The sequence below is a fragment of the Euprymna scolopes genome, chromosome 46 (assembly GCF_053919585.1).
Source record: "Euprymna scolopes isolate OS-2025 chromosome 46, ASM5391958v1, whole genome shotgun sequence".
Lineage (NCBI taxonomy): Eukaryota > Metazoa > Mollusca > Cephalopoda > Sepiida > Sepiolidae > Euprymna > Euprymna scolopes.
The window spans coordinates 67536469-67563105 of NC_136527.1; the positions used below are offsets into that span (position 1 = coordinate 67536469).

Below are 26637 nucleotides of genomic sequence, written 5' to 3' on the forward strand. Positions count from 1 at the left end.
TAATAGGTCTCTCACTGTCCAACCCTATATTACCACCGTTATGATGCATCAATGATTTATAAGTGATTTAATAGAACGTGCTCTAAAAACTTACTGCCTTGGGTGCGTTCTCGACGTAAATAACCTCGACCTATCCGACACCCCATTCATTCAGTGTTGAGGCACCCATATATTGGAAAGCTTTCAACTCTAAATGTTTCTTTTCTCGAATCGCCTTTGAAAATTATAATTGAATCCATTTTACCACCTATAAGTTCCTTATTTCACAATAGCTATTATGTCTCAATGGCAATGTTCATTGTTTAATGTGAATTAAAATAATAAAACGTCTCCCTACAAAGTAATACCCTACAATTTTAGTAACATTTCATAAAACAGGAATATTGGATATTCCTTTGCAAAATGATTTGTTTGGTGACGCACATCGTTGAGATAACGGTTGTTAACTATACTGCCAGATTACCGAGGAATTAAGTGAATAAACTTCTTCTGCTTTCTCGTACTTTTAATTGAGATAAATTTGTTGAACAACCGATGATGCTGGTCGGTCCATAAGTTTTCGAATACACAAATAAGAAACAATATTTAATATGCAAGTAGTATTATGTTTTGATAAAGTTAATCATTGTAGTATTATCTATATATCTATAAAAGTGAAAGTATCTGTCCGTATGTGTTTGTGTGTGTACATTGCCCTACGCAATAACTCTGTCAATTTTCAGTTTACAGACTCGAAATTTGATATAAAGTGTACTGAGATTCGGTAAAATCTTTGTAATCCATTTCCGGCCAGAAATTTGGCTGTTAAGGGTTCAAAGTTCAACCATTTGATCTTTGAGAACTCTACCAAACTCCTCCGCCAATTTTGGGTCTAAACACTTGAAATTTTAGATAAAGGTCCTTGGGCAGGATCTAACTTAATAACTTAATTGGGGCCTAAAAATAAAATGGTATGGGGTCATAATAGGAGTCAAAGTTTTAAAAAAATTACCTCTGCGGTCTCTACCAAATTACTCAGATAATGTTTGGTCTAAACATTTGAAATTTTACAGAAAGTGTATTCAGAAATAGGGCAAGCTTTTTAATAGGTTCGGGTCGAAAATTTGAGCTACCAATATATAAATGTATGTATGTTTACATGTCTGCGTAAAACTTTCGATAGAGGTGACGGATTTTCACAAGATCAGTATCGTTTTAAAGCTCGACCCTTCAGACGACAGATACCGAATAATTGGCTAAAAAACATGAATTTTTTCACCCTCAACTGGGCACTTTTCAACAGGGAGCGGTCGCTTTTTTCGCCGATATTTTCGAAAGTCATCCCCTCTTTTCGACTGATTAGCTTAATTTAAACCCACGTCACTTCCGCTTTGCCGGTGGTCGTAACAGCAAAGACGTCACGTTTTCCCTGTTCTTTTCCTCCTTCGCGGTACGGGTTGGCGCCTGCCTTCCTACTACCACTTCTTTTTTTTTCTTTTTTTGCTCAACACACACCTCCAAACACCCGAGCAACGCCGGGCACCCATGCTAGTTTTTTGATAAAGTTAATCATTTTATTTGCAACATGTTGATTTGATGAAAGAATTTAATGTTTTAATCAAAAATCGACCAGAAATACAAATTTAAGTTATTTTCACATGTTTAATAAAAATCAAATTTGTTATTACACATTAGAGGGTATTTACTTCTGTACAACCGTATGAGGATGTGACACAAGGTCGGAAGGTAGATGGGGTTAAGGCAGCGCAAAAACAAAAATGATGTTGGCATTCCCCGGTCGGGGTGTCTCAGGCAGTAAGCAATACACTTATTTAACTCGACGGTGAACCTCCTAGAACTGCACAGGACAAAAGTCATGCTCCAGTAAACAGGGAACAATCCGTTTCAATAATGAAACAGAAGTTGATAGAGGGACGAATTAGAAAATCGTGTTTTGAACCAGTTGAGCATGCGCCGACTATTCCAATATAAACTCGACGAAATTCACTTAATCATGCCATTCACAGCAAGCAAAACTTGCAAGTCTCCACCACACAAGCAAATCGAAATATGATTTGATAAAAGTAAGTATAATATTATTTAAATTAGTTTAATATTTTGTAAATATGTTTTATTAACTTTCCAAATTACCACATTTTATTTTCTAATTGTGAAATTTGACTTTTTTACAAATAAAAAAATTCTTTCAAGGTGTATACTTTTTTTATTTACTTTTAATAAATGTATTTTATCAATTTTTGAATTATGTATTGATTTAATAAGTTTTCAGTCATTTTTTTTTTTAAATAAAACTTTTTCTGTACATAAAGGACATTCTGCTTTGCATGTTTCAGTTTTTTTTTTTGTTTTTTTTTAATAGAATTATTATTTAGATCTCATTTTGAACACATTCCCGTCTTTCTCGTATTCACTATTTTACTCTAATCGAAATACAATTTGTGTTTGAATAGAAAATGCCGGTAATTAGGATTAATGTTTAATACTAAAATTAAACAGGATTTCAATATTTTAGAATAATTAAATGATGTTCCAAACCTGATAGAGGGTAAAAAAAGAATTCTTAACTTTATTTAATGTGTAATTTATAATCAAACCAATTATTTTATTTGAATGTAAAAGCAAAGGTCGGATGAAAATCGGATACAAATAAAACTAATATTTATACTATAATAATTATAAAATCAAATAAAAATTAATTTAACCATTTGAAATGGTTTTATAGACACACCATTAAAAATGTAAACGCTTAAAATTATTTCCGTTTGAATTTGTTTCAAACGAATTTAAAAATGACACATAATGAATTGATAAAATGAAATCTGGGTAAATGCAGAGATGGAAATATATATCTATATTTACAAGCAAGAGAAATTTGTAGATTATGATATTTTCTTCCACAAAAAGTGTGATTCTACCTTTTATTTTATTTTATTTTTGCAATTCCTTTTTAATACAACGAAAGAGTTGAAGACAAAGTACAAACAATTATATTAAAGCGGAAGGTCAATTTGGCATAAAATTTAACGTAAAATAATCACACACATCCGAACCAATATTTAATAAAATAGCGGTTTAAGGACATAAATCGGATTGTTTCTATTAATGAAGATAATTTGTGTGCTTCTGGAAGTGGAGTAAAAAGTCTCAATGTCTGACTGACACTTCTGAAGAAATCATACAAAATCCTTGTTCCATATAAAATCGTTACATGTCGTTCAAAATTTATCTGGTCGGAATGTGGTTGGCCATCGTTCAAATAAGTTATGTATTATGCTTGTCTCTAACTTATTCACCCAAAAATTAATAAGTCGATTGATATAAAATAACACAAGTATTTTTCTAATTGTTGGATTTGTTCAGCAATTAAACCACTGATAAATGTACTAATACATCGCCATTTTTAATTTCCATATATGCGGAAAACAAATATCACATTTAAAATTTTCCCAAGTATTTCCCCAGATAATAATTAATGTAATTCGTTATAAGTTGTGGCCATTGTTGTACGCTCATGCACGCGTTAAAATATGCTCGTGATTACGCATACAAATATATTTTATAATATAAGGAATTACATTAATTAATATCCGGAAAACTGTTTGTGGAAATGATAAATGCGATATTTGTTTTCAGTATACCTGAAAAACCGTATTTTAAAAGGTGATTATTAACGTGGAAAGTAAGTAAAAATTTACCATTTTTCCTTTATGAAACTTTTAACTACTGATTATAATCGTTGTTGTGCAATTCCAAAACATTCTATTGTCATTCAAAATTACCTAAGTCTAGGGAACACACCATAAACTAATATATTGTCTCACCACCCATTTTTTTTTTTTTTTTTTTTACAAAAAAAAATAACTAAAATGCTTGTTTCTATGTTCTTGTATATAAAAAGTTTTATATTATTTCAATTGAATTCGAAAAATTACAAATGGCGTTGTAGTAAGAAAATGCATGATTTATTTTGCCTTCAATTTGTTAGTAACATAAAATTCATTTAATCTTTTTATTACAATGTTATATGCACTACGTAATAATTTTATTTATTTTTAAATCAATTGAAGTGTCTTAGCTTAGTTCAAATCTATTTTATTTAATCTTTTTGGTTGTTTTATTTTTAATATATGGTTTACTAAAATCAATTTTAATCATATTAAAAACGAACAAAATTTAAATAAAAAAAAATTACGACAAGAATTAAAAAAAAAACTGAATTCACTTTAACAAACGATAATTATTCACATCATTTGAATTATTTTCTCATTTTGGTTTTTATATTCACGATGTTTAGGCAGATTTAACCTCCGACCTTTTTCATGTAATTTTTCGTCTCGGGCTAATAGGAGAACCCTAAAAAATACACAGATTTCTGGTAGACCATTTTATCTAATTACGAAGGTAGATTTTCCTTATTCCATCAGCCATAACCGGGTTGAAGTGCTACTTTTGTGTTATTTTTAGTTAATATCGCTTATACGAGAAGTGTTCTAAATGTAATGCCTCCTATTTTTCAATCCGCCCAAATGGATCGGAAGGGGATTGCAAATTACCTTATGACTGAACTCGTGCATTAATTACATGAAAGTTTGATCTCTGGTGCAGATATTGACGGTGTGAAACTCTAAAAAAGCACAGCCTGGGATATATGCGCGCCGTAAGCAGAAACTGCGTTATTGAATTCCTGGCAAAATGCATTTCCACTGGTGGTGACTATGTAGAAAAAAGTTTAAAACACAAAATGTCGTTTGTTTTAATGCAACCACCCTTGTTTTCGTAGCTCTTTAAATTTTTTAGTTAAAAAAAATAGGAGGCTTTTCCGTTGGAACGAAGCTCATGATAAGGATTTAAACTTTAAAATATTGATACGTAGCGTAAGGGTACACGATAAAAATTACACATGTAGAATGGGACACGTGAATGAATAGAAAAAGTTGGAACAAAGAAAGTTCAGGAGGACATGATACTAGGCAAACTTCAATCTGTTTTAAATACTAAACCAAGATGGAAGATGATTTCCCTTCCATCGCAAAGCAGAATTAGAGAGAGTAAATACTTTTTTACTTTTTTTTTTTTTCAGAAAAAAGTCTCATAACGATTTAGCAAATTGCTTTTTTTTTTTCGTTTGAGTAAAAAAGAATAACAAAAATATTGAAATTATTAAAACAAAGAAAAACTTTAAAACCGTTTCTGAACGTCGGTATATATCGTCCTTTATACAAACAATCACCCGACTGTTAGCTTTTTACCACTTACTCTGTTCTCATTAAAGAAATCGTTTTTTTTTTTTTTTCGCAAGATTCGGAGAAGGGGCTAAGCTCCATCTCCGTTAATTTGACATATTGACAACGAATTTAGGAAAACTCGTTTCGGGAAAACTCGTCTCCGGAAAACTCGACCCCGGAAAACTCGTCCCCTTTCGCTAGGTAGGAAAACTGGTCCCGTATTGAATAAATATCGATTGAAAACACATTTTATGATCGTTCTTGGAGGAGATATTGGTTTTTAAAATAGCCTATAGCCCCCCATAATATTTCAAAAAAGTATTTTTACTTGTTTAATGTTTTTTTTTTTTTTTAAATAAAATCGATTTTCTAAGTGTCCGTTTTCTACCTAACTGGCTAAGTTCTTAGTGGTTTCACTTATTTTAAAGCGTTTATTATGTTCATAAACGAGACCGCATATTTTTTTTAATATTAATATAAAAAAGAATTTACTTATTTACTGTTGTTTAATTTATTTGGAATCGTTTATTCGGTAAAGAAAAAAAAAACACCGAAAACAAGTAAGTGTTACGTGAGAACGAGAAATAATGTCCGGTATATCACATCTTAGGGGTCTTGATAATCGCTAAAAAATAGAAAATTAAAGAAATTACTAAGGGAGATTTGGTTTTAAAAAGAAAATAGTAAATTTTAATATTTTTTTAAATATAATTTTGAGAGGGGGGGTAAAAACTATATCTCCCTCCGAAAAACAACCAACAAAAAATGAAATTAAAAAGATTCTTGATAAACGATAGCGGAGTTTTCAATAAAATTGATTAATAAATTTATTTAGTGATTACTTTTTCTCTTAATGATTGATTTTAGAATTTTGAAGTAAAAATTAAAAATGAGTTAACAGAGATTGTTAGCACATGGCATCTCTCGCGCCAAAAAATTATTTCGCTTTTAATTTATTAGTTAATTTTTGCAAAATTTGACAGGACGACAATAAATGTTGATAATTGATAAAACTATAATTTTAAATAAAGCATGAGTGCATTTGGTATGAGACTACACAAAAACATAACAAAAAAACTATCATAATTAAAAAAAACAAAAACAAAAAAGTAACGAAGAATCGAATCGCTTCATGTTTTTTAATTTTTTGGTTTTGTTTGTATTGTTTTTATGACTCCAAAAAACATCGGTAAAATAAGAACAAAAAAATTGTAATTAACTTTGTATGAACATAATAAACGCTTTAAAATAAGTGAAACCACTAAGAACTTAGCCAGTTAGGTAGAAAACGGACACTAAGAAAATCAATTTTATTTAAAAAAAAAAAAAACATTACACAAGTAAAAATACTTTTTAAAAATATTATGGGGGGCTATAGGCTATTTTAAAAACCAATATCTCCTTCAAGAACGATCATAAAATGTGTTTTCAATCGATATTTATTCAATACGGGACCAGTTTTCCTACCTAGCGAAAGGGGACGGGTTTTCCCGAGACGGGTTTTCCCGGGACGAGTTTTCCGGGCACCATTGACAACATTAAACCAAAAATAATGTTTCTTTGCTCTATTTTTTAATATCATACAGCTATTTACTACTGTTTATTTTGTTGACATGTACCTTTCTCGGTGGAAAATAATTATAAATAAAAATTGTCGTGAAAAGCACAATTCCCGTGTATTCAATTAAATTTACTTTATTATATTAAGTTTATAATTAATAACTAACATTAGGATTGCATTAATTTCCATTAATGTTTAAACATGTCCGGTTTTATTTTGCAAAAAAGGTTACTTGTTGGTTGGTTTAATTTTTTTTTTACTATTCATAATATTGAAAATATTTGTTTCGTTGTAAAAATACATTTACAACAAGAATAAATTTTACGAAAGATTTGTAAATTCTATTGGTTTTGTATTAATCTATTTTACACCTTATTTAAAACATACGGAGATGAAGTTTAGTTTGTCAGAATTTATTTTCTTTACTTAAAATAGTAAATACGTGTACTTATTTTTAAATATGGATGCGATGTTATGTTCTGACTTGGGTCCACGAAATTAATCTCTTAAAAGTAAATTCTGGTTAAATGAACACACCTTATTTGATTTGACATTCGACCGAAAAATTCTTGTTAAATGCACACACATCATTATTTGCTTTGACATTCGACCGAAAAAAAAATGTTAATTAAATCTTCTGCTCACATCCGAAACATACCTTATTATTATTAAAATAATTTTACAAGGGTTTCAGAGTTTTCACATGTAATAACCTTAAAAAGAAAATCAAGAAATGAAGAACGTAGTTGAGGTTCATCATCCGCTTTTTAATGAATATATTGTTTCTTTAATTTTACAATTTTAATATATTCTTCATGTATTGCATCCCTTTTTTCTTCTGCAAATTGAAATTCTAATTTGCAAAGTAGATGATAATAACTAATAATAAGATAAAATGTAATATTTTTATAAATGTATCGATTAAAACAAATTTCTTTATTCTTATTATGGAATTCTTGTGTATGATTATCAGTTATTTAAAATCTTCTTGAATTCTGCCACGATTCCAATTGGGAATGTGAAAATATAACTTTATCTGGTTTGTTCTAATTCCTTAAGTCTCTGATTTTCTTACGAATGTCACCCGTAAATTGCAGTGACACAACGAAAAATCTTAAAAGATTTTTAGACTGAATTAAATTAACTATTTATTTTAATACGTTTTTCGTGTGTAATCGTTATTTTGTTTAAATATGGTCCAATTTCTTTATAAATAACATTTCTAATAAAGTATATATTTATAAAAAAATAAATTAAATCATTCAATGTTGATAGTAATTATTACTATAGTTTAAATAATATTGTAATTAAGGCTAACATAATATTTCGTTTTAATTTGAGTTAATGACGTTTACGTTTCCTTAAGATTTTCAAGAAAATTATATTGCAAAAGTTTAAATCTATTTATGTTGCCGCCTTTGCATTTTATTGGTCGGATTTACCGTTATTAAAACATTAGCTGATCATTTTTCTATAAATAACTGTGGCAAAGAATTCCAAGAAACTATAGTGCACAAGTTTATTTTATTTTTATAATCGGATGAAGTTTATTTTAAAAACATTCTTAATAAAATTAATTTTAAAAAAATCAAACAATAATGAACTGCTAATAATAAACACCATTATTTAAGACATATTTTAATCAAATTTATATGATATTTATTATGTTATGCATTTGTAAACGAATTTGGAGTTGCTTTACGGAAATAAAAAATCAGTGTTTATTGCATTGGTTGGTGTGTCTGAATTTTTGGGGAATTTTTGACACCCCTAACACAAAACTGCGAATAAAATATAAAAAAACCTCGTAATGTCTCTTTAAAAAGTGGGTTGTTTATTTTCTTTATGGAATATACTTCCAAAATAAACTTTTAAAGTCGTTTAAAAAATAATAGAAATATTATTTTTATTAACAAAAAATCCCAGAGTTTACAAAGTGCCTGCGCGCCTTCATGCAGCCATTTTGTTTACGTAATGAAATCAATTGAATTTTACGAGTTATTTTTTTCAATTTTTCACTTTAAAAATCTATCCAAATTGTTCTATTGATTCAATTGTTACGATATTTTCAGGTTCAATGTGAAATTTTATGCTCTTTTCGAATAAATCGACTAGTATAATAATCAAGACAAGCGTTTTTTTAAATTCATCCCCCCATTTTGAAATGTCTATTAAAATGAAAATAATTAATTTCTCACCTTAACTTTATATATCACAACATTAAGATAAAAGATCAATAAATAAAATAAACTAATTTAAAACAAAAAAGTTATTTGCAAATTTACCTGTAAAGTCCAAACGCCGTTGAATTATTTTTTAGTGAAACCATATAATCTTATATTGCACAGAAAGTTTCGTTTAATTCCAACAATTATTTCTATTTCATTCAATGATTTTTGTGTTTTGTTTTTTAGATATTAAAAAAATTCACTTCATAAAGAAGTAATGAAATATATTAAATCAAAAACTCATTTATTGAGAAAAGAAAAAAAGAAAAAAAACCCTCGACCGGTTTTTTAAGGCAAAAATTTATAAGTAAAATGTGACTAGTTTTCACCTATCGTGGCACATATTTATTCACGCACAAGGCTAGACGGCTAAGGCGAATGTGTCGTTTTTACGTCCTTCTATCCATCCGTAATTCAAAACCAGAAGAAACACCGCTTCGGTGCTTCGCTAACACCATAACAATGCTTACGTAATGGCGGTCTTTTCAAATAGTCGTTTAAGAAATTATTTTATTTAAGAAATACATGAAATATAAATATGGATAAATTCTTATCAATGAAGAATGGAAGTACCCATTGAATAGTATCTTTTGTAGGTAAGTATTTGTTTTTGAATTTATATATATATACATATATTTTATCGAAGCCAGTTAATATTCATTGATTTGCGTTATAAATCTTTTTTTAAAGAAATCCGATTATAAAAAAATATTGCATAATTTGCTATTAAACCTGTTATTTATTTTAAATTTGGTCTTCGCTCCTTTAATTGAAAACGAAATAGGGTTTAAATTACATTTTTAAAGTAGTTATAAGCTTTGAAAGATAGGAGGTCGAATTATTCAATTTTTATCACGCATTTTTAATGTCGTCTTCTGACACTGCTATTGCATTGGTTTTAGTGTATTCATGTTATCTCGCTTCATATTTTCATTTTTTAACGAATTCTGCAATAATTAAATACTATTTTTGTAAAAAAAAATCATCTGCAAACAGCGTACACACTGTTATATTACAAAAATGAACGTAAGAAAGACAAACGAAGAAGTTTATTTAAAACTTTTATTTAGGTTCAATACGATCGTAGTAGATGCTGTTGATCTTGTCAGGATGTGCATGGCGGAAGCACTGACGGGGATGTCGATCAGCTAGTTGGAATAAGGATGGCGGTCGGTGGCAAAGGATGAGGTGGTCTTGATAGCTGATATGGATGTCGTCTGGGGTGAGGCGATGACTGGAGGCTGCTGCAGTAGCTATGACTGCTGCTGATGTTGTCTTAGGTTATGCCGCATTGGGCTATCGTTGGGGTGAATCTCGCTGCTCGGCGATCTAGCCTGTTCTTCGTGGTTGTCGATACTTGGCCTGTGGACCTAATTGAAGAATGCTAGCTCAGGGCGTTGATGCGTCATTTTCCTTTTAGAGTCGTGTTTGTTTTACAGCTTAACCTACACCAGGGGGTCATCTGTTTAGGGATTATATTCACTTGTGCGTATCAAAATTGAGTGAATATATTTATGTATTCGTCAGTATTAATTATCCGATTTTTATAAATCGGTTGCCAGTCGAAATGTTGGCTAAGGTCTAACGCTTCTTCTATAGACAAGGATGAACGGGATTATTAACATTTTATACATTTTTTATGTTCGTAAATGAACAACAGAATAGGGCACACTTGTTCATTTAATTTGATCTTTTTTATGACTGTTATTTTTATACAAAATATTTCCATTTAAAATAGAAAACACGGTGATTTTGAATATATATATATATATATATATATATATATATATATATATATATATATATAGCGGTTTTTAGTGTACGATGTTGTCAACTTGTTTTTTCAAGTTAAATGTGGTGTAATTTTTAATAATTCATTACTTATGTTTGACAAACGTTTTTGTTAATTTTATTATTACATACCTTTCAAAGTATGACGTAATAAATGAAATATTTTATAATATCCAGTTTTGTGTGCTTTTGCACGAAATAATTTAATGTAATAAAATTTAAAACAATATTTATATGTGATTTTTTATTATTTCATAAGTTAAATTATTTTGCATGAAATAATTTAATGTAATTAAATTTAAAACAATATTTTAAATTTGTTTTTCTATCATTTTCAGTTATTCTTAAATTATTTCTGTCTTTACCTAATAATGAAATAATTTAATGTAATTAAATTTATAACAATATTTTATATTTGTTTTTTTTTATCATTTTCAGTTATTAAATTATTTTGCATGAAATAATTTAATGTAATTAAATTTAAAACAATATTTTAAATTTGTTTTTCTATCATTTTCAGTTATTCTTAAATTATTTCTGTCTTTACCTAATAATGAAATAATTTAATGTAATTAAATTTATAACAATATTTTATATTTGTTTTTTTTTTTATCATTTTCAGTTATTAAATTATTTTGCATGAAATAATTTAATGTAATTAAATTTAAAACAATATTTTAAATTTGTTTTTCTATCATTTTCAGTTATTCTTAAATTATTTCTGTCTTTACCTAATAATGAAATAATTTAATGTAATTAAATTTATAACAATATTTTATATTTGTTTTTTTTTATCATTTTCAGTTATTAAATTATTTTGCATGAAATAATTTAATGTAATTAAATTTAAAACAATATTTTATATTTAACTTTTTATTATTTTATAAGTTATTAAATTATTTTGCATGAAATAATTTAATGTCATTAAATTTAAAACAATATTTTAAATTTGTTTTTTTATCATTTTCAGTTTTTCTTAAATTATTTTTGTCTTCTTTACCTAATATAAGTTTTAAAGAAATATTTTCATGCCATGATTTTATTTTTCTCGTACTAAACTTATAATTACTCTTAAATTAAATCATATTTTTATTAATAAAAAAATAAACTGAAATTATACAGAAAGTAACACTCCGAGCAGAATGTAAGAACAAACACTATTAGAGGCATAAAAATGAATTTATGTTGTCTTTGTCAAATATTATTAGATGAGAAACATTTACTGTTAAGATCAATTTAGTATTACGCATGTAAGCTTTTTTATAAAGTCTTCAGTGTCTTAATCCACTTCAACCTGATTATTTTTTAAATTAATTTCCAAGGATTTTGTAGAATTTTTGTTAAAAAACAATTCATCTCAAATTGAACAGTGACTTCTTTTTATTTCTTTACATTAATTGAAATCACAATATAAAAAGCCTATGAGTATTAGTCCACTTACACCTGATTATTTTTTAAAGTATTAGTCCACTTAAACTTGATTATTTTTTAAATTAATTCCCAAAGATTGTGTAGTATTTTTGTTAAAAAACAATTCATCTCAAAATAAATTGAAAGCATATTTTCATTTCTTTACATTAATGAAATCACAATACAAAAAACAATTCATCTAAAAATAAATTGAAAGCATATTTTCATTTCTTTACATTAATGAAATCACAATACAAAAAATGTTCAAGTAAATAACGTTTTAAATGATCTGTCTTTATTTTGCTTTTCAAAATTGAACAATTATATTAAAATATATTCAAGTAAATAACGTTTTCAATGATCTGTCTTTATTTTGCTTTTCAAAATTGAACAATTATATTAAAATATATTCAAGTAAATAACGTTTTCGATGATCTGTCTTTATTTTGCTTTTCAAAATTGAACAATTATATTAAAATATATTCAAGTAAATAACGTTTTCAATGATCTGTCTTTATTTTGCTTTTCAAAATTGAACAATTATATTAAAATATATTCAAGTAAATAACGTTTTCGATGATCTGTCTTTATTTTGCTTTTCAAAATTGAACAATTATATTAAAATATATTCAAGTAAATAACGTTTTCGATGATCTGTCTTTATTTTGCTTTTCAAAATTGAACAATTATATTAAAATATATTCAAGTAAATAACGTTTTTAATGATCTGTCTTTATTTTGCTTTTCAAAATTGAACAATTATATTAAAATATATTCAAGTAAATAACGTTTTCGATGATCTGTCTTTATTTTGCTTTTCAAAATTGAACAATTATATTAAAATATATTCAAGTAAATAACGTTTTCAATGATCTGTCTTTATTTTGCTTTTCAAAATTGAACAATTATATTAAAATATATTCAAGTAAATAACGTTTTTAATAATCTGTCTTTATTTTGCTTTTCAAAATTGAACAATTATATTAAAATATATTCAAGTAAATAACGTTTTCAATGATCTGTCTTTATTTTGCTTTTCATAATTGAACAATTATATTAAAATATATTCAAGTAAATAACGTTTTCAATGATCTGTCTTTATTTTGCTGTTCAAAATTGAACAATTATATTAAAATATATTCAAGTAAAATTAATTTTATTTTAAACATAATTTCTGAAAACCTATCAAATTTATTGGAAACTTTTATATTGTAAAAAATTCATAAAATCATTGAAATCCTTTTTTTAATGACTACATTTTATAAATGTTTGACAATAATGAGAAAAATGTATATTTTTAATATTTTTCATCAACAAAACTTCTATTTATTCACAGGTGCATGGATGAACAACAAAGGATTGTTTTGAAAATATAATCGAAATAAAACTGTCTCTTAGTTTTTAAGGAGAAAAATATTATTCTAAACAAATTCATTTACAAAAAAATAATAAAATAAACCGTTCGATTCAGAGGTGTATACCTCTCGATTTGAATATTTGTCAAACGTCAAGAAATACACGAAAAATCACAAATTATATAATTTAAAACGTTCAGAAAAATATATTCAAAATATGAACCAGCCGACAAACACTGGCCTAAAGCATTTTTCATGTAAAATGTGTAATTTATCATTTTTAAAGCGATCAGAATTGATAATCCATAAGATGACACACACAGTTAAGAAACCTTTTGTTTGCCAAGTTTGTCATTCTGCCTTTGCAAGAAAAGATGGTTTTACGAGACACATGCGGACACACACTGGCGAAAAACCTTATTCTTGTGAAATGTGTACGTCTGTGTTTTCAGACAAATCCAATTTACAAAAGCACATACGTACACACACGGGTGAAAAACCTTATAATTGTGACGTGTGTCACACTGCTTTTTCACAAAGAACAACTTTACGAACACACATGCGGACACACACTGGCGAAAAACCTTATTCCTGTGAAATGTGTACGTCTGCGTTTTCAGAGAAATCCCGTTTACGAAACCACATAAGGACACACACGGGTGAAAAACCGTATAATTGTGAGGTGTGTCACACTGCATTTTCAGATAAAACAACTTTACGAAACCACATCCGGAGACACACTGGCGAAAAACCTTTCGCTTGTGATCTATGTCACTCCGCGTATGCAAGAAAATATACTTTAATGAGACACATGCGGACACACACTCTGAAGCACACGCATGAAAAATCTTCTACTTGTGAAGTGTACCCTTCAGTTTTTTCGGTAAAATCAAGTTTAAGAAGACACATGAAGAGACACGCTGGTGACACACATTTACAAATAATTTGACAGACATTGAACATGGTTTTATGGCATAATACGAATAATATATCAACGTTAAAATAAGTCCAAATGCGAATATGCCAAACGTTTATGTTAGACAGCGTCAGAGTCCAGAAAACAATTTCCAAACGAACCTGGTGAAATGCGCAGGAGATATACAAAGTATTTCACACAAGAGGACTGTTTGATTAACCTGAAATATTTCAGTTGGAGTTTCTAAAATCGGGTTAATGTCTGCCATCTCCACACTATAAATAAAAGTTAATTTAAACAATACATTAACTTTAATGAACAAACATTTACTTGTTAATTTGGTTCTTAGTTATGTTTATATAAATGTCCAAGTACTTTTCTATATCATCTGAAATATTTTCACGGGTGTGCGAGCATTTTAAATAAATCTGTTTAACATTTATGTGAACATGCTATCAAAATTTGGGTTTGGTTTTTCAGAATTATTGCACAATACCTGGTAAATATTATTCTGCACAATCACGTAAATGTTGTCTTGTATAATAAATAGTCGTATTTTTAAATGTAGTTGATAATAAAATGCAGAATTTACCAAATTTTAATTCCAAATTTCTGAAAAATACAAATGTAAGAATCTATTATTTTATAATGATCACAAATGAATTACACATTTCAATTTGAAATCACTGTCAATTATAATTTCCTATGATAATTTCCAGTGTTCAAAGTCAAATACATATTTAAAGAATGTTTTTTATTAATCTTTCCTCGTATTTCTGTTGTGTTTCATTGAGTTTGACAAAAATAATGTTCAGCTTCATTTAGTGGCATAGATTACTCTGAAAAACTCCTACGCTTTTTTTCGTTAGACTTGAAGTAAAATGATTGGTGTCACCATTCCTGTTAAGTAATTATTATTAACTGTGAATTCTACCGAACACCTTATTTCTAACATTCTGAAATTTGAAATTGTTTGAGAATTGTTCTCACATTTAGGTTGGTGCACCAACAACTAGTCACTCTTTCTCTTACACAGTCCTAAAAAAAGGTCTCTAATCTAATAGGTCTCTCACTGTCTATCAAGCTTCAACTCCTGAACCATCACAGCTATGATGCAACTATGTGCTTGTGTTCTAACTGATTTCCTGACATGTGCTCTGAAAAGATGCAGCTTTGGATTCGTTCTCGACGTAAATAACCTCTACTCCTCCGACAGTTAGCTATATCCCGATTCTTTCACTGTTGAAACAACCATATATTGGAACGCTTCCAACTCTAAAAGTTTCTATCCTCGAATCGCAATCCTTTGAAAATTTTCATTGTATATTTGTTTTCCGACGTTTTATAACGACGTACAGTAATTTGAAATTGAAATGTAATGTGAACCAGCATTTCACTAAAGAACTCTTCTCTTAGCGTTCTCCAATGGATATGTTTTTCAGTTCATAATATTCCTTACATCTCAATGGCAATATTCAGGACAAAACATTTTTCGTTTAAATTATAAAACTTTCTCAAGTACAAATTGATACTCGATAGCATCGTGCTCAGCATTCAAACTCTTCAGCCTAATATTTCATTTATTGTGTTTGAAAACTTATTACACCTGCCAATTGTCTATATTATTATACTGTTATCATTCACCCATGCATCGATGGTTGTTTGCACATCTGGACTCATGCACCAACAACTATTTCTCTTATACACCATCCAAAAAATAGTATTTAATCTAACGGGTCTCTCATTCTGTATCAAGCTTCAGTACCTGTACCATCACCGTAATCATGCATTTTTGTTTTACAAGTAATTTAATAAAATGTGCTTCGTAAAATAATTACCTTGAATGCCTTCTCGATGAAAATAACCCTGACCAATCCGATAGTCAACTACATCTCATTTATTCACTAATGAGGCGCACATATATTGCAAAGCTTTCAAATGCTTCTATCCTCCAATCGTTCGCTATTGAAATTTCATCTTGTATCTCTGTTTTTCCAAACATACAGACATTTTAGAAATTTGAAATCGTTTGAGGATTGCTCTCACATCTAGGCTGGTGCACCAACAACTAGTCTCTCTTTCTCTTACACAGACTCAAAAAAAAAAGTCTCTAATCCAATAGGTCTCTCACTGTCCAGCAAGCTTCAACCCCTGTACCATCACAGCTATGATGCATCCATGTGATTGTGTTATAAGTGATTTACTGAAATGTGTTCTGAAAGCTTACTGCCTTGGATGCGTTCTACACGTAAATATTATCGACCTGTCCGACATTAAGCTACATTCCATTCATGCAAAGTCGAAACACCCATATATTGGAAAGATTCCAACTCTAAAAGCTTCTGTCCTCGAATCGCAAGCTTTTGGAAATTCTTATTGAATCTGTTTTCCCACCTATAGCGACATACATAAATTATGAAGTATACTGCAAGATTACCGAGGATTTAACTGAATACTTTTTTTTTGCTTTATTGAAACGGATGTTGAGCATTTTGCCCATTTATAATTGCCTGGGCAGCCATGTCGGCATTCTCGGGTCGGGGTGCCTCATGCAGTAGGCAAGAAACTTTATTTACTCGAGACGGAAGGCAATACCTGAGAGGGCGGACCTCCTAGAACTGCACAAGGCAAAAGACAATCCCCAGTTAACAGGGAACGAGCCGTCTCAATAAGGCAGCAGAAGGTGAGAAAAGAATCAGAAAATCACGTTTTGGAGCAGTCGGGCATGCGCTGACTTTTCCAATATAAACTCGACGAGATTCACTTAATCATGTCATTCACAGCAAGCAAAACCGGTGAAGTCTCCACCACGCAAGCTAATCGAAATAAGATTGGATAAAAGTAAGTATAATATTATATGAATTAGTTTAATATTTTTTAAATATGTTTTTTAAACTTTTCCAAATTATCACATTTTATTTTCTAATTGTGAAATTTGACGGAAAAAAAAACGAAAATAAAAAAAACAACAGCAACAAACTAAACTCTTGGATTAACCTTTTAACGTGTATAAAATTGAATTTTTAATTAAATTCTAATAATCGTATTTTGTTAATTGTTGAATCATGTATTGATTGATTTTTTCTGCCCTTTTAAAAAAATAAAATTTTCTCTATGAAAAGTACAGACTATTTAAAGACTCTTCCGGTTTGCACGTTTCAGTTTGTTTCTTTAGTTTTTTAGAATAATTAAATGATGTTCAAAATTCAATTGAGGGTAAAATAAACGCATGTAAAGAAAACTTGAATATTTTATAATGTGTAATTCATCAAACCACTTATTTTATTTGCATGCCAACAAAAAGTAGGATGAAAATCAGATGTAATATTTTAATTCTCATATATAACCGAATAACAATAATTTGTCACTCTGCAATGATTTTATAGCAAAACTATTAAATATAAACTTTCAAAATAATTTCCTTTTGAATTTAACGTTGAATTTGTTTCAAACGAATTAAAAAAAAGACACGTAATTAATAAATTGATAAAATAAAATCTTGGCAAATCTAAAAATAACTTTAACGAAATTTTAACGTAAAATAATCACGCATTTCCGAATCACTATTAAATCAAATAGCGGTGTAAGGCCATAAATCAGAATTTTATTTTATGAATGAAGATAATGTGTGTGCTTCTGGGGAGAGGTAAAGTCAGGGGAAAATTAATGTCTGACTGGTGGTATTTCTGAAGAAATCAAACAAGATTATTGTTCCATAGAAAACTGTTACATGTTGTTAAAACATCCGGTCGGAATGTGGTTGACCATCTTCCAAATTTGTTATCTATTATGATTGTCTCCAACTTATTCACCCAAAAATTAATAAGTCGGTTCATATAAAATAACACAAGTATTTTTTCTAGTTGTGTGATTTGTTCAGTAAATGAACCATTGACAAATCTATAAATATAAAAGCGAAAATGTATGTATGTTTGTTCGCTTTTTCTGTGTGTCTACAAAAGGCTTCTTTCAGAGAAGCGGTTGGTCGGTTCACAACTTAAAACTTTTTATATCACATATACATCGTAATATCTGACAGTTAACAACGAAGCTCGCCTGTCTATTTAATTTGCTCGATTTCGGGAAGATAAATATTCAAGATTTGTCGCTCGCCGCGTGTGGGTTAGTCTTTTTCCTATAACATCTTGGGGGTGGAAAAAAAGCGTTCAGCAGTAAATGGATACTATCCTGCAGTCAAACTTGACCTCATTAACTCATTAAAACGGGCACCTGCTAAATCCAACTCATTAAATAAATTCAAACGTGTTTCCGTTAGCATCTCGCGGTGGGGCAATGGTTAACATCGCTCTTTTTTTTTCACACTTTTATTTACAACTTTGCCTCAAGGGTTCGGGTTCGATCCTCATACTTACTTTTTTTAACCCCCTCCCCCTCCAAACACCCGGGCAGTGCCGGGTACCCCTCGCTAGTGTAATAATAAATCGCCATCTTTGATTTTTCCATTTTTATTTGAATACCCGTGTATGTATAGATATATAATGTTTCGGTAAATTTTTACTTTCCACCTTAATAATCGACTTTAACATGGCAACTTTTACAGATTTACGGGTATGCTGAAAACAAATATTGCATTAAAATGTTCTGCAGATTAACAATGTAATTCCTTATGCTATAAATGGATGCCATTTTGTACGCAAAAACATACGCCAAACTATACTCGTACTACAATGGCCACCACTTATAACATAAGGTATTACATTATTTATTGATTAATATCCGGAAAATTATTTGTTAGCGAAATATTTGAATGTGATATTCATTTTCAGCATACCCGAAAACTTATAAAAATCGTCATTTAAAAGGTGATTGTTAAGGTGGAACGTAACTAAAAAGAAATTCAATTTTTGTTTTACTTTGCTATGGCATAACTTTTAACTGTTAATTATAATTGTTGTTCCTTTTTTAATTTGTCTCCCCACGAGGGCAGAGTTAGACATTAGGGTCGTTTTCTCATGTGGAGAAAATGAACAGAAATGAAAAATTGTCTCAGTCGTGAAGGATTTATCCTCCACTGAGAACAAAAGAATTGAAGTGTAGCATCAGAACAGATACTATACTTTAATCTTGGTTCGCTGGGGTTGTGAAAGTTCCAAACACGTTGTCATTCAAACTGGTCCTACCAACGAAAGGAATCACACCACAAACTAATACTATTTTATTTAAAACTTTATATCATTTCAATTGAATTTGAAAAAGGCAAATGGCGTCGTACTAAGAAAATGTATGATTTATTTTGCCATAAAATTCATTTAATCTTTTTATAACTCTGTGATATGTAATGATTTAATTTTTTTAAAAAAATCAATTTAAATACGTGTCTTAGCTTAGTTCAACTCTAATTTATTTAATCTTTTTGGCTGTTGTTTTTTTTTTTTTAATAAAATATGGGTTCATCACGGGCTTTTGTATTACTTAACACCTAGGCTACCTTAGTTGGAAATTGTTTCACAAACTCTACACATATTAATATTATTACAATCCAAATTTTAACCTCATTAAAAATGAACAATATTTCAATAGAAAAAAATTACGACGAGAATTCAAAAAAATAAAATAATGAATTCACTTTAAGAAACAATAATTATTCATATCATTTGAATTATTTTATCATCTTAGTTATTATATTAACGATGTTTAGACCGATTTAACCTCCGACCTTCTTCAAGTAAATTTTCTGGATGTGGGGAAAACTAATAGGTGAATCGAAAAAAATACGCGGATTTCGGGCAGACAATTTTATCTAATTACGAAGGTAGATTGTCCTTATTCCATCAGCCATAACCGGGTTGAAGTGCTACTTTTGTGTTATTCTTAGTCAATATCGCTTATACGAGAAGTGTTCTAAATGTAATGCCTCCAATTTTTTTTATTTCGCCAAAATGGATCGGAGGAAGATTGCAAATGACCTTATTAATGCACAGTTCAGTCATCATTACATGAAAGTTTTATCTCTGTTGCAGATATTGACGGTGTGAAACTCTAAAAAAACCAGATCCTGGGATATATGTGCACCGTAAGCAGAAATGCGTTATTGAATTCCTGGCAAACTGCATTTCGAATGGTAGCGACTATGTAGAAAAGTTTGGAACACAAAATGTTGTTTGTTTTAATGCAACCAAGCTTGTCTTCGTAGCGTTTTACAATTTTTAGTTAAAAAGCAGGATGTTTTTTTTTCCGTTGGAACGGCGCTCGTAATAAGTATTGAAAGTCCAAAATATTGATACGTGGCGTAAGGGTACACGATAATAATTACACCTGTAAAATGGGACACTTGAATGAATAGGAAAAGTTGGTAGAAAGTTCAGGAGGGGATGGTATTAGGCAAACTTCGATCTGTTTTAAATCTATATTTCTATAAAAGTGAAATTGTGTGTGTACATTTCCCTGCCAAACTACTTTGTCAATTTTAAGTAGGCACCGCCAAAACTGGGGGGGGGGCAGGTCAGTACTTTTTGACGGACCGTCTTTTTAAAAATCTACCAAAAATCAGGTAATTATCCGATCAATACGAAATTTTCAGCGATTATTAGGAGAAGAATGAACTTTATAACAGTGTACTTATTTTTCATAAACGATATTTATATATATATTTTTTTTTGCTTACAAAACCCCCCCTTGTTTTGAAGTGGGAACAAATATGCTTAAAATAATCATCTGAGACTGAAATCAACATATTGTGTTGTAAGGGACAGAATTATAGATTCAAAAAAAAAAAAAAAAAAAATTGTTTGCATACCTTATTTTGACGTCTGAATATCAGAACTTCGATTGTGTTTAATTATCCCGCTTTTGAGTTTTGAAGTGTGAAATTCGGTGAATATGTTAAGTAAAATAATTAATTTAAGTTAAGCAAAACAAAAAAAAAAATTTTTTTAATATTTATACGAAAAAAGCTATTTTAAAATTTTTGATAAATAAATTAACAATTTTTTTTAGCGAGCCGAATAAGGCATGACCATTATTAAACAGGGCATGCTTTGAATAATCGATACCAAAAAAAAAATTCGATAAATATTGTGCCCTTTGTGTTAAAAATAGCATCTTTTTTTTTCGATCCCGTTTGAAAACGTTTGCCGCCTTTGACTATGGTGGACCAAACGCGCTGAAATAATTTTTTTTTATTCTGCTTTAAATTGCCCCCCCCCCCATTTTGGGGAGTCTGGCCCCCACACACATACACATTACAAACCAAACGCATACAAATGGTCACCCATCTGGTACTGGCCAGCCTCAGCTTAATAATACATTGAAATTTTCGTCACTGAAAAATAAGTTTTTTTTTGCCTGTTTGGTCTTCCATAGTTTGCTTTTTATCAGACGAAAACGTAAACAGAGTCGATCTGAACTCTACGTCAACGCGAATATCTGGTTACCTATATGAATAAGTGGAATTATTTGAAATTCAGGTACTTATAATATTTTTGCATATTCTCTTAGAAAATCATCCTAAATCTTAGTTAGACAATAAATAAATTAATTAATTATTTCAAAAACCCTTTTTTTTTAATATTTAAGTACGTTTTTTGTGCAAGACAAAAAATGTTAATTGTTAACTTTTTGGGAAAATTTAACATTTAAAATTGAATTAAAAATAGTAGAAAAAGTTTTACATTATTCTGTTTTCTATATGATAAAATTCAGGGTTTTATCTTTCTGGAAAAAAAAAAGTTACTCAGAAATAATGGATTTTAATAAACGTAATTTCGTTTTAAAAAACAACAACTTGATTTTGCGGCCATTTTTGGCGGTGCCTAAAAGTCTACAGACTCAAAATTTTACATAAGGAGTATTGAGATTTGGGAAAATCTTTTTAATCAGTTTTCGGCCAGAAATTTGGCTGTCAAGGGGTCAAAGTTCAACAATTTGACCTTTGAAAATTCTAGCAAAACTCCTCCGTAAATTTTGGATTTTAAAAATTTTAGATATAGGTTACTTGGACATTGATTAACCATTTTAATTTGATTTGAGTCCAAAACAAATGGTAAGGTATCATGATTTGGGTCAAAGTTTTAAAATTTTTTCTCTGTGGTCTCTACCAAATTACTCGCTCAACTTTTTGTCTAAACATTTGAAAATTTACATAAAGTGTATTCAGACATAGCGCAAACTTTTTAATCGATTTTTTTTTGTCGAAATGTGGCTGCCAAGGGGCCGAAGTTCAAAAGATTTTACCTTTGCGGTCTCTAGCAAACTATTCAGCCAATTTTGAGTTCAAACATTTGAAATTTTACATAAGGTGTATTCAGATATGCAGCACGCTTTTTAATCAGTTTTTGGGCGAGCATTTGGCTGTCGAAAGATAGCTTTTCGTAAAACGTGCAGAATTCATATATATATATATATATATATATATATATAAACACTTGTAGCTTTTCATAAAACATGTGCAAAATCCATTTGCGAACGACGGAGTTTCTTAATCCACTTACACCTGATTATTTTTTCATTACTTAATTTCTTAATCATTTTTATTAAAAACAATTCATATCAAATCAAATTGAAAAATATTCCTTTTCATGTTTTTATGAATGTTTAATTTGATTTTCGATGAGTTATATTTATTCTGCTTTTGAAAAGTGAGAAATTGTACTAAAATATATTCAAATAAAATTAATTTGATTTCAAACGTAATTTCCAAAAACCTACAAAATTAACTTTTTTTTACAAATTCGTAAAATTATTGAAATTATTTTTTTAAATGACTACATTTAATAAATGCTGAAAGATAATGAGAAAATGTATATTTATAATATTTTTCATCAACAAAACTTATTTATTCACAGGTCCATGGATGAACAACAAAGGATTGTTTTTAAAATGCATACGGAATAAAACGGTCTCTTAGTTTTAAGGAGAAAAATATTTTTCTGAACAAGTTCATTTACAAAACAAAATAAAATAAACCCTCGAAAGAATCTTAAGCTTCAAAGGTGTACACTTCTCGATTTGAATATTTGTCACACGTCAACAAATACAACAAACAGCCCAATTTGTTAAGTGTATAATTTCAATTATTCGGAAAAATATATTTAAAATATGCACAAGCCGACAAACACTGGCGTAAAACATTTTTCCTGTAAAATGTGTAATTTATCATTTTCAAAGCAATCCCATTTGATAATATCGAGGACTTATGTATGATATGAAACGAAATTGGAAATTAAAAGACGTTTCAATTATACCAGTCATCATAGGAGCAACTGGGCTTATGAAAAAGAACTTTAAAAAGTACATAGCAAGCATACCCGGTGAACCAAGTGCAACTGAAATACATACGATTGCACTGAAAGGGACGGCTAGAATCCTGAAAAGATCTCTTGGTTGGACTCACTAAAATAGGGGTAAATGTCAGACATCTTGTTGGATGTCCCATCCCCTAGAAAGAAAACGTTTAAGAAAAATGAAAAAAAATTGAGAGTAGGCATTCAAGTTCGCTCCTTGACAAACCTTTTGTTTGTGAATTTTGTCATTCTGCGTTTGCAAAAAAATATAATTTAACGATACACAGACGGATACATACGGGTCTCGGATATAAATTTAAATCATAACAGAATCAAGTGTTAGCTCCAGGAGGGAGCCCCTTGATCTCTTAATACTGAAGTAAAATAAATAAAAAAAAGTGAAAAACCTTATCATTGTGACAGATGTCCCTCTGTATTTTCACGTAGATCCACTTTACAACAGCACATACGGACACACACCGGCGAAAAACCTTTTGTTTGTGAAGTGTGCCAGGCTGTGTTTGCAAGAAAACATCATTTAACGAGTCACATGCAAACACGCAAGCATGGTAAACCTTTTGTTTGTGAAGTGTGCCCCTCAACTTTTTCAGCAAAAAAAACTTTAAGAAGGCACATGAAGAGACACTCTGATGACACACTTTTAGAAATAATTTAAATATTCTCCTGCAGTCAGATATTGGACATGGTATTATGGCATAATACGAGTAAAGTAGCAACCCTAGTTTTAGTCAAAATACCAATATACCCAACTGTCCGACCTTGGTAAAATGTGCAGGAGATATACAAAATATTTTACACAAGAGGAAGGTTTGAATAAGCTGAAATATTTCAGTTGGAGTTTCTAAAAAGCGTGTTATGTCTGCCAACCGAAGAGATGCCTAATCTCCAGCAATATAAATATAAAGTTAATTTAAACAAGATATTAACTTTAGTGAACACACATTTATAGGTTACTTTTTACATCGTTTTCATGGACCCCATTGCTGTCGGATAGACAAGTTTGGTATATTGGTATTTTGACTAAAACTATGGTTGTTAATTTGGCTCTTAGTTATATTTATAAATGTCCAAGTATTCTGCTATATAATCTTAAATATTTCCACGGGCATGCGAGCATTTTTAATAAATCTGTTTTACATTTATATAAGCACGCCATAAAAATTTAGGTTTGTTTTATCGAAATTATTGCACAATGCCCGATAAATTATTCTGCACAACGATTTCCATGTTGTCTTACATAATAAATATTTATATTTTAAATATTTGATATCGTTAATAATAAAACACAAAATTTACCCAATTTTAATTTAAAGTTTCTGAAAAATAAAAATGTACGAATCTATCATTTTTTATGATCACAAATGAATCACATTTCAATTTTGAATCATTTGTTTATAATTTTCTGTGATTTCCAATCTACAATGGTTAATATCTTTTAAGGAAAATGTTTTCATGAATCATTTACGATATTTCTGTTGTTTCATTGAGTTCGACAAAAATAATATTCAGCTTAATTTAGTGGCGTAGATTACTCTGTAAAACTCCGACGCTTTTTTAGTTAGGCTTGAAGTGAAATAATTGGTGTCACCATTCCTGTTAAGTAATTATTACCTGCGAATTCTACCCAACACTTTAAAACTGATACATGCCAAAAGATCGGGAAATGCATGTAGCCTGCGCGTCTAGATTTTAGAAAAAAGCTCAACACTCTCCATTGTTGGTATTGACAATAATATCTTTACAAAACTCAAACTCTACATCTTTTTCTTTCTTCATTGTCCTTAGATTGATGTAAAAGAACTGGTTATCACATGAACGTTCATTAACTCATATAAAAATCACATAAAAATTGATTATATTAAAATGTCCTTACATTGATGTAAAACAACTGGTTATCATATAGTAAAATTATCTCATCATCATCATCATCAAAACCATGAAAATGACATGAATCTCTTATCTGTTCATTACTAGAATTATCATCACATCAGTGTACAATCCATTTCCAGCAACTCTTGTAATCCTAATTCCACCATCTTAAAAACTCAGACGTCACACAGTCCAATTGGCATCATTGTTAATTCTGTAATAACCCTGTCAGTCTGATTCGGAATAAGATTTAACATTGAAAAAAGTAAATGCCGCTAATAATATTTTATTGCAGTTGTTAATCCATGAGAAATGACTCAACTAACTAACAATCACTCGCTGAAAATCGCACTAAATTAACCGTTCTGATTTGTAGACTTCAATGTAAGCTTCACTTTCTAAAAGACTAAGTAATTGGTCTTGATAATATTTTCACATAACAAAACAAACACATGAGACCACTGATACAAAATGGATTCGTTCGTTGAAAACCTCGACGTTGGAAACATTCCAAATATCATGAAAAAAAAACTGTAAAGATTTCTCTTCTCTAAGATTGTGTTAATATTTACTAAAACCCAATTTAAAACAGCAAAAAACAAATGCAAGGAAGCTTTTACCTGTGATATCAGAAAATCTTAGATTTAATAACAACCGAGAAACAGTCGAAAAATGTGTTTCTTGTATTTGCAATTGTTGTATTCGACTAAAAACTTAGAATAACATCATCTGACATCATTTTTTTCTTTATATAAAATCATCAGGCAGTCGTTATGTTGGTTGCAATATAAAGTCGATGTTTTTCAAGATTACAAAGACAATATGGTGTAAGAAGCGATATTAAAAAGGCAAGACACTACACACCGAAACATTTAAAAACCATAACAAGTCAAGATGAAAACAAAATAGTACAGAACGATAAAATGAGTAGAAATTAACTCACCCAGCACGAAAAGTTAAACTTCAACCAACGTGAACAAGTTGAAAAACTAAAAGAATTATGTTTATTCTATGAATTT

General features: G+C 29.5%; 2 long non-coding RNA genes across 2 annotated transcripts in view; both read left to right on the forward strand.

Annotated features, from left to right (window-relative positions):
• Positions 1–26637, forward strand: part of LOC145271303 (uncharacterized) — a 267039-nt gene that overhangs the window by 117786 nt on the left and 122616 nt on the right. The window lies entirely within an intron of this gene.
• LOC145270888 (uncharacterized) lies at positions 2009–24942 on the forward strand. Its single transcript, XR_013865612.1, has 3 exons — positions 2009–2063; positions 13552–17327; positions 23291–24942. It is a non-coding gene; the product is annotated as an uncharacterized LOC145270888 (long non-coding RNA).